The 7,476-nt window shown below is 38.8% G+C and overlaps 1 long non-coding RNA gene and 1 pseudogene across 1 annotated transcript in view; both read right to left on the bottom strand.

Moving 5' to 3' along the window:
• Positions 1-527, bottom strand: part of LOC100947751 — a 4,385-nt pseudogene extending 3,858 nt beyond the window's left edge.
• A 4,064-nt stretch (positions 528-4,591) lies between these two features.
• Positions 4,592-7,476, bottom strand: part of LOC105888378 — a 4,619-nt gene continuing 1,734 nt past the window's right edge. The window contains exons 2-3 of the long non-coding RNA XR_001161856.1: positions 5,622-5,654; positions 4,592-4,612 (exon numbers count right to left, since the gene is read on the bottom strand). This is a non-coding gene — a long non-coding RNA (uncharacterized LOC105888378). The remainder of the gene's footprint in view (positions 4,613-5,621; positions 5,655-7,476) is intronic.

Genomic DNA, 7,476 nt, shown 5'->3' with positions numbered 1-7,476 from the left:
TGTTGGGGAAGAAGCTGTATTAAATCAAAGGTATTATATCCCAGGTATCCTACTAGTATCCAGGAGCAAAGTGGCCAGTGCTTTGCAGTGTAATTGAAAGATGAGGGACAGATGTAACATTGCTAAGAGCTGCATTTATGAGACCAACTAAGGACAACCTAAAAGATTTGCAGAAGTGTGAGTGGTCAGCCTAAGCTTGAGTAATTTTTATTTTTTTGGCAGTTTTTGGCCAGTGCTGGGTTTGAACCCACCACCTCCAGCATATGGGGCTGGGGCTCTACTCCTTTGAGCCACAGGCGCCACCCAAGCCTGAGTAATATTAAAGAGCTTATTTACTACGGATACTGTTGTTCACTCTGCTAATACGCTTTTTCCTCACCTTTATCGTCTAGTGTTACCTGTTTTTCAGATTGATTTTTCCAATGGGTAGAGGACATTTTGTTCTCCTTATTCATCTGCTGGTTTAAAATCAGTTCTCTTACTGATACCACAATCGGCACTACATTTAAATTTGTATTTACAGTCATGGCAGGTCCTCTGTTCAAATTCACTTTATCTCAGAATGGCTCATAAAGCCTTTTCCACTTTCCTGCTAACCAGCACTGTTTCCACTTATCTTGCTGTTTGTTATTTTCTTTTGCTCACCACACCTCAATTTGTAGTTTAGAAGTCTAAAAGAGGGACTTAAAAAAATATAGTCTCATGAACACATATTTAAGGTGATGGGTATTCCTTCCTGTTATATTGATTTGATCTTTATAAATTATATGAATACATTCAATCATCACATGCACCCCAGAATAGTCCATCTATTTTGTATCAGTTGAAAAAGCAATTAAAAAATTGCCTCCTGAAATCCCCTAAAAACAATATTACAACTGAAATTTGGTCCCTATCCCATAGGGAATTATTTTATTATAGAATTCTAACCAGTTTTCTTTGACTTAGCCATATTAATAAATGTCAATGGCTCAAGTTTCTTCCACGTATTTCCCTAAAACAAATATTAAAATATTAGATCAGTATAGGGCAGAGCCTGTGGCTCAACGGAGTAGGGCACCAGCCCCTTATGCCGGAGGTGGTGGGTTCAAACCCAGCCCTGGCCAAAAACTGCAAAATATACATATACACATATATACATATACATATAGTATATATATATTAGATCAGTATAAAGTGAAAGATTAAAATAGTAGCTATTGTAGCACCAGATAAAACAGAAACAAAGAAACTATATGACACATGAATTTTCAGAACTATTTAGAGGTCATTTTGGTAATCAAATTGAGATGTCTGTCTTCTGAAAATTTTCCTGAATCCCTTAGATTCTGTATTCTCCAGAAATTTGGGGGATCCTTCACTGTTTCATAATAATCCCAACTAGAAGCACAGACTATATGCTTTACAAATTCAGTTATTTCCGATACCAGAACTACAAATTCAGTTGTTTCCAGAATTCACAAAAAATTCAAACCCCCCAAATGAGACACAGGGCTCAAAAATAGATGATGCTGCGCTTTTAATATAAGCTTTTTAATATAACAAGACTTTAAAGAGTAATATTTTGGCAGAGAAGAGTCCAGAAAAATAAGCTCAATGATGCCTCCTTCTCGGTCCATTTCTCCATTCAATATCTGGTGTGGGGAGTAAGCAGAATTAAAAAACAATCCAACCAAGGGTTAAAAACTGATGTCTACCTCTCAGAAAGGGTGGAATCTATGCTTTCTTTTTTTTGGAGAGGAAGGAGACCAGTAGGGAATAAAGAAGAGGAAAAGTCCGGTTGCTTGGTGAGAGACAGTCCTGGCTGGAATGTTATCAAAGGCAGGGTGCAGGGGCTACACCTGATCTGTCCGTCCAACATTCTCAGTACCTGGCAGATTATGGGCATTCAACAAACTTCACTTGATGTGCTCACTTCAGCAGACTGTATACTAAAATCAACATCATTTAAATGAATAAGCAAATGAAATGAGGTGGTACATACACAGAATTTCCTCTCAGACAGCATGCCCTTTTATATGTCATGGAGAAAGTATAAATTCCAAGTATAAATTCAATACTGTAGTTATAGTTGGATATAACTATATCCAACATATAACATGAGTCTGGGCTGGAGCATATAAGATAAAAGATACAGAAAGGATTTTAAGATAAGTCAGAGAAATGATAAGGGGGTTCATGTTACCAATACTCACCTAGGACTCGCATTGTGGAGGTGATCTGGAAACAGCAGCTTAAATCATGAGAGGATGTGTGCACCTGAGGCCGCACCTGCTGAAGCTGTCACAGCACTTCATAGCCCCTTTGCATTCATAATCATTTGTACAGGGATCTTCAGGACAGTAGGTGGAACCCTTAGACTGTTGTTTAGAGGCCTGTTTGCTAGGACCGGGCCTAAATTTGTTTTGGTTCAGATTTTGAGCCCGTTGCTGCTTTATCTCAAAAGATTGTATAGGCTTGGTGCCTGTGGCTCAAGCGGCTAAGGCGCCAGCCACATACACCTAAGGTGGCGGGTTCGAATCCCCAGCCCGGCCCACCAGACAACAATGATGGCTGCAACCAAAAAAAAATTGGCCAGGCGTTGTGGCGGGCGCCTGTAGTCCCAGCTACTTGGGAGGCTGAGGCAGGAGACTCGCTTGAGCCCAGGAGTTGGAGGTTGCTATGAGCATGATGCCATGGCACTCTACCCAGGGGGATAGCTTGAGGCTCTGTCTCAAAAAAAAAAAAAAAAAAAGATTGTATAAAACTAGGACACATTCCTGGTCTCTCTTCATCTATGAAAGAAGAAAAACAATGTGAGAATTTTTACCTTCTCTGTATTTATGCTAATACAAGGATTTGCTATTTTGCCCATAATATGTCCATAATCTCCTTAATTAAGCTATTCAATTAGTTGATCTCTCTCTTTAAAATGTTAAAATGTCTTAAAAACACTATAAAACATTACTGAGTGTATTTTTAAGGTATAATTAAAGTGCATACGCTACTACTGAGTGTATTTTTAAGGTACAGACCAGGTCCAACCTTCTCACTGTAATGCTTTATATGACACATGACAAATATAGAATATATTCATATATAGTAAGAATGTATATTTGGAATATTTATATACAAAATTGAAAACCATGTTCAGAATATATATGGTTAGAATATACAATGTTTGTATATTTAGAATATATGCATTTGAAATAAGTCGGGGTGAAGAAATTACATATATGAGAAAGGATACTTCAACTCATTTGTTTATTTTAATAGGATCTTCTTAAAGTTCTATATCAGATTAATACAATATTTTTTTACACGAATACACTTTTTAATCACCAGAAATGCTCAAATACAGGCACTTGGCATTATCCAATTATATGGATGGTCAACAGATGTAGATACTTTTAGCTCATCCATTTCCTAATTCATTTAATTTCTTTTTTTTTTTTCTCTCTCACTTTGTCACCCTTAGTAGAGGGCCGTGGCATCAGAGCTCACAGCAACCTCAAACTTAAACTTCTGGGTTCAAGTGATCCTTTTGCATCAATCTCCTGAGTAGCTGGGACTAGAGGTGCCTGCCACAACGCCCGGCTATCTTCAGAGATGAGGTCTCACTCTAGCTCAGGCTGGTCTGGAACTTGTGAGCTCAGGCAATCCACCCAACTCAGCCTCCCACAGTGCTAGGATTACAGGCATGAGCCACTACGCCCAGCCTTATTTTCTCACTTACTCAATTTCTAACAAATATTTATTGAGTGCCTACTATCTGTAGTGGTCAGAACAAACCAAAAATGTCCTCTCATAGAGTGGGCAAAACAGAGAAGGATGCATTAGTAAATTGATAGTGCATATTAGACAAAGAATACTGCTAAAGGGAATAATTAAATCAATGGAGATTCCCTAAAACTTCTTACAATCCTAAAGGCCACTAATTTTTTAACCCTGGCTATGTAAACATTAATCTACATGAATCAGTTGTGCTCTATGGATAGTTGTACACTATCCATCTCATCTATATACATGTACTTCCATTCAAGAAGCCCTGATAAATGTTGATCAGGACCAACAGAAATAGTATTCCTCCTTCATGTGAGGTCAATTAGGTCATTATCAATGGTTAATGACATGCAGGAAGTACTATAAACGGCTTTGGGGCGGAGGTTTGAGACAGTCTCATTGTGTCACCCCTGGGTAGAGTGTGTCATGGAATCATAGCTTATAGCAAACTCAGTCTCTTGGGCTCAAGCAATCCTCTTGCTTTAGCCTCCCCTGTAGTTTGGACTATAGGCATGTGCCACAACACCTGGCTGGTTTTACTATTTTTAGTAGATATGGGGTCTCGCTCTTGCTCAGGCTGGTTTCAAACTCGAACACTCAGGCAATCCACCTGCCTAAGCCTCCCAGAGTAATTAGAATTACAGGCATGAGCCACCATGCCTGGCCAGCATTATAAACTTTCATAATAATTCTATGAATTTTTACACAATAAAAAGTTAAAATTTAACAATATGGGTATAGTAATTCTTACTGATCATTATACCATAAAAAACAATGGACATTAAGAGTAAAAATACATATATATAGAAACTGAACAAATCAAACTTACTTGGTTGTCCGACTTGACTGTCTAAGGGAGAAAGAAGGAAAAATAGCAGAATTAGAGGATCAACCAAGTGTTAAATTCAACTTAATACTAACTTCTCATTTTCTCTATAACCTTTACTTTCCCTTGAAAGCAGGGTAACAGAATTGGAGAATTTAAAGTTTGGGAGCAACTTAGGACCTTTTTGCGAAAGAGCTAAACTTACTACAAGGTTTTCCTTCGTCAGTCTGTTAAACTCTGGAAAAAAAGATCTGACAAAGTGTTCTACATAATCATTTTTCCATGGCATATTCTTTCCCTGTGAGTTTGTTCGGCCTTCTCAACTCACTCGGTAATTGCTTTTTAACTCTCGCTTGTTTATCAGCGATAGTGACCGTCTCTTACTTGCAGGTCCCTCGCTCCATCTTTGTTGTGTGTTCCATGGTCGTGGTTTCAGGTGGCAGAATTACATTACTTCTTTGCATTTCAAAATGTAGTCAGTAACTAACTTCAAATGAAAGTACACCTCTGCTCTGACAATAAATATAACGTCTTTTTCTGTCTCTCTTTTTTTAGCTCTTTGTATTGGACTTCATTATCTTCTCTGGCTGGCTCTGCTAGCCCAAGTTCTCTTCCTCCTCTTGAGTGCTAATAGAACTCTTATTTTGTTCAAGGGAGCAATGTCCCCCCTCGTTCTCAGCCAAGAGCAGTCCCGGTGCTGAAGCACCCTGCCGGTATTCAGTGAGTGAATCAGGGCTGCTAGATGTCCTGAAATCAGTCAGGCAGGTTCCTCAAAGAAAGATGGAGGAGCAAAAATATAGGAACCTGTCTACTTCCAGACTTCCTGTGATATTAGAAATGAAATTGCTGTTTGTTTAAGCTACAGTTAGTCAAGAACTCTGTTTGACATAGCTGAACATACTTTTCAACTGATAGCCCTCTGATCATCAACATCTGTCCTCTATTTCTTACTATTCACCTGAAAATGCAGTAAATTTCTTATTCTACTTAGGAAAACAGATGTCAGAAGAAAAAGAGATAATCAAAATCTCACCTTCCTCCTGTGCATCCTGGTCTTGCCAAACACCTGGAGAAGAAAATCTAGAGTGAGCACTTTTTCATTTCATGTTCACAAGTCCCTAAAGTGACTTGATAGTATGTCAGGCAGTTACTACAGCAAGCGATTGGAACACAGCGGGACTCTTCTCTGTTTACTACACTGCAGCTACATATCATGGACCTTCCCTGTGAACATGTAGCATAGAAGTTATGCATGATAGAAATATTGTATTATTGCTTTTTCTTTGTTCAACAGAGAACATTATGTCTTCAACTATTTCATGGCCATATAATATGGCAGAATGGATTCTTCCCCACCATGGTCCTAATCCAAACTTATGAATCTAAAGAAATACAATAAGTGTTTATTTTTAAAAAAATGAAAACTTTTTTTAATGATTTTAGACTCCAGAAAAGTTGCAAACACAGTACAGAATGTGCCTTCTCCAGATAATTGCCCTCATCAGTGACACTCTGACATGAGGATACAAAAGATTGGCCTCCTTGTAAGCAATTGATCCTCCAGACTTTTCTCTGAGGGTTAGATTAAGCGAGTCTCCATAAGAGACCACAATTTGTTTAGTCTTATTCCATATCCTACCCTGCTTCCTGACCTCTCACCTCTGGGAGAACTCCCAATAAATATTCTGAAAAACATTCCCATTTCAAGCTTGGCTTCTACATAATCTGGCGTAACATGATACATCAGTTCTTTTCCTCTTCATTTTGTTCCCACCTCCACGCATAGCATGCCAGCCCCCCCCCCCATCCAACAGCAGAATCTTAAAGGGGCCAAAAAAGAGACGACCCACTCATGGGGATCAAACACGAGGAAAGACAAGTGAGGACAGTGGGTAAGTTTAAAAGATAAGAGGGGCAAAAAAAGGGGGTGGGGGGCTGGCCTGAGAAAGAGGATCCAGAAGGGAAGCTCTCTGTTCTGTGTATTGTGTGTTCTTAGCACCAGGGACTGAAACACCAAACCTTAGTTGGAACTCAGTCCCTAAAGCCCACCGCCTTAGGACATCCATTTTGGCTAAATCGTGTTCCTTGAACTTGCAATAAAAGATTGACACAGTATTCTCTGGCCTCCTGCACATAAGACAGATCTTTCAGTAGCAAAATTTGGGCAGATGCAACCAAATAAGGAAGAGGCTGAAGAAGAAGAACTAATCACATACACTATAGAAACAGCCTAACAGGGATGAGTACGTTGACAAGAGAGTAATGCCACTGGCCCACAGTAGAAAAACATTTCCAAAGGAGAATGGTCAGCAGTGCCAAAGCTTGTTTTAACATTCATTGAATTCACTGAAAACTCTGAAAGCTGGGTGTGACAGAGAGATGGCCTTGGGGACCACACTGCTATTGGTTGAGGAGTAGTTACAAAGTGGATTCTTCAAATGCAGGATACTTTTTCAAGAATTTAGATTGTGAGTTGATATATAACTGGCTTTAGGGTTAGGTAGAAATAATTTTTCTTTTCAGATAAAGGAAAGTACTATTAGAAGTAAACAGCAGTTGCCCAGGGAAGGCATAAAAATAGGTGTGAACCAGGGAAAATCAAATATGTGTACAGCCAAGTAACTTGGGAGAACAGAGCCTACAGTCGTGTGAGCTAGCTTTCATGTTATTGTAATTATGTGACTGGATGGCGTTTTATGATGTCATGCATGGTGCTAGGGGGCCACACTGTGGTCATTTTAAGTATAGCATTCATACTACCTACTTTATACATCATCCTATTTCTAGCTATTAATTGCAACCATTTTCATGGTCCTTCATATTTTAAGTTTTAGTTTCTTTTTGAATAATATATAACACTAAAGGAAAATATATTACCAAATATACAA

This window comes from Otolemur garnettii, unplaced genomic scaffold (assembly GCF_000181295.1).
Source record: "Otolemur garnettii isolate 467f Iridium unplaced genomic scaffold, OtoGar3 scaffold00329, whole genome shotgun sequence".
Taxonomy (NCBI): Eukaryota; Metazoa; Chordata; class Mammalia; order Primates; family Galagidae; genus Otolemur; species Otolemur garnettii.
The sequence above is the reverse complement of the archived record's forward strand: the minus strand, read 5'-3'. Positions and strand labels throughout refer to the sequence as shown.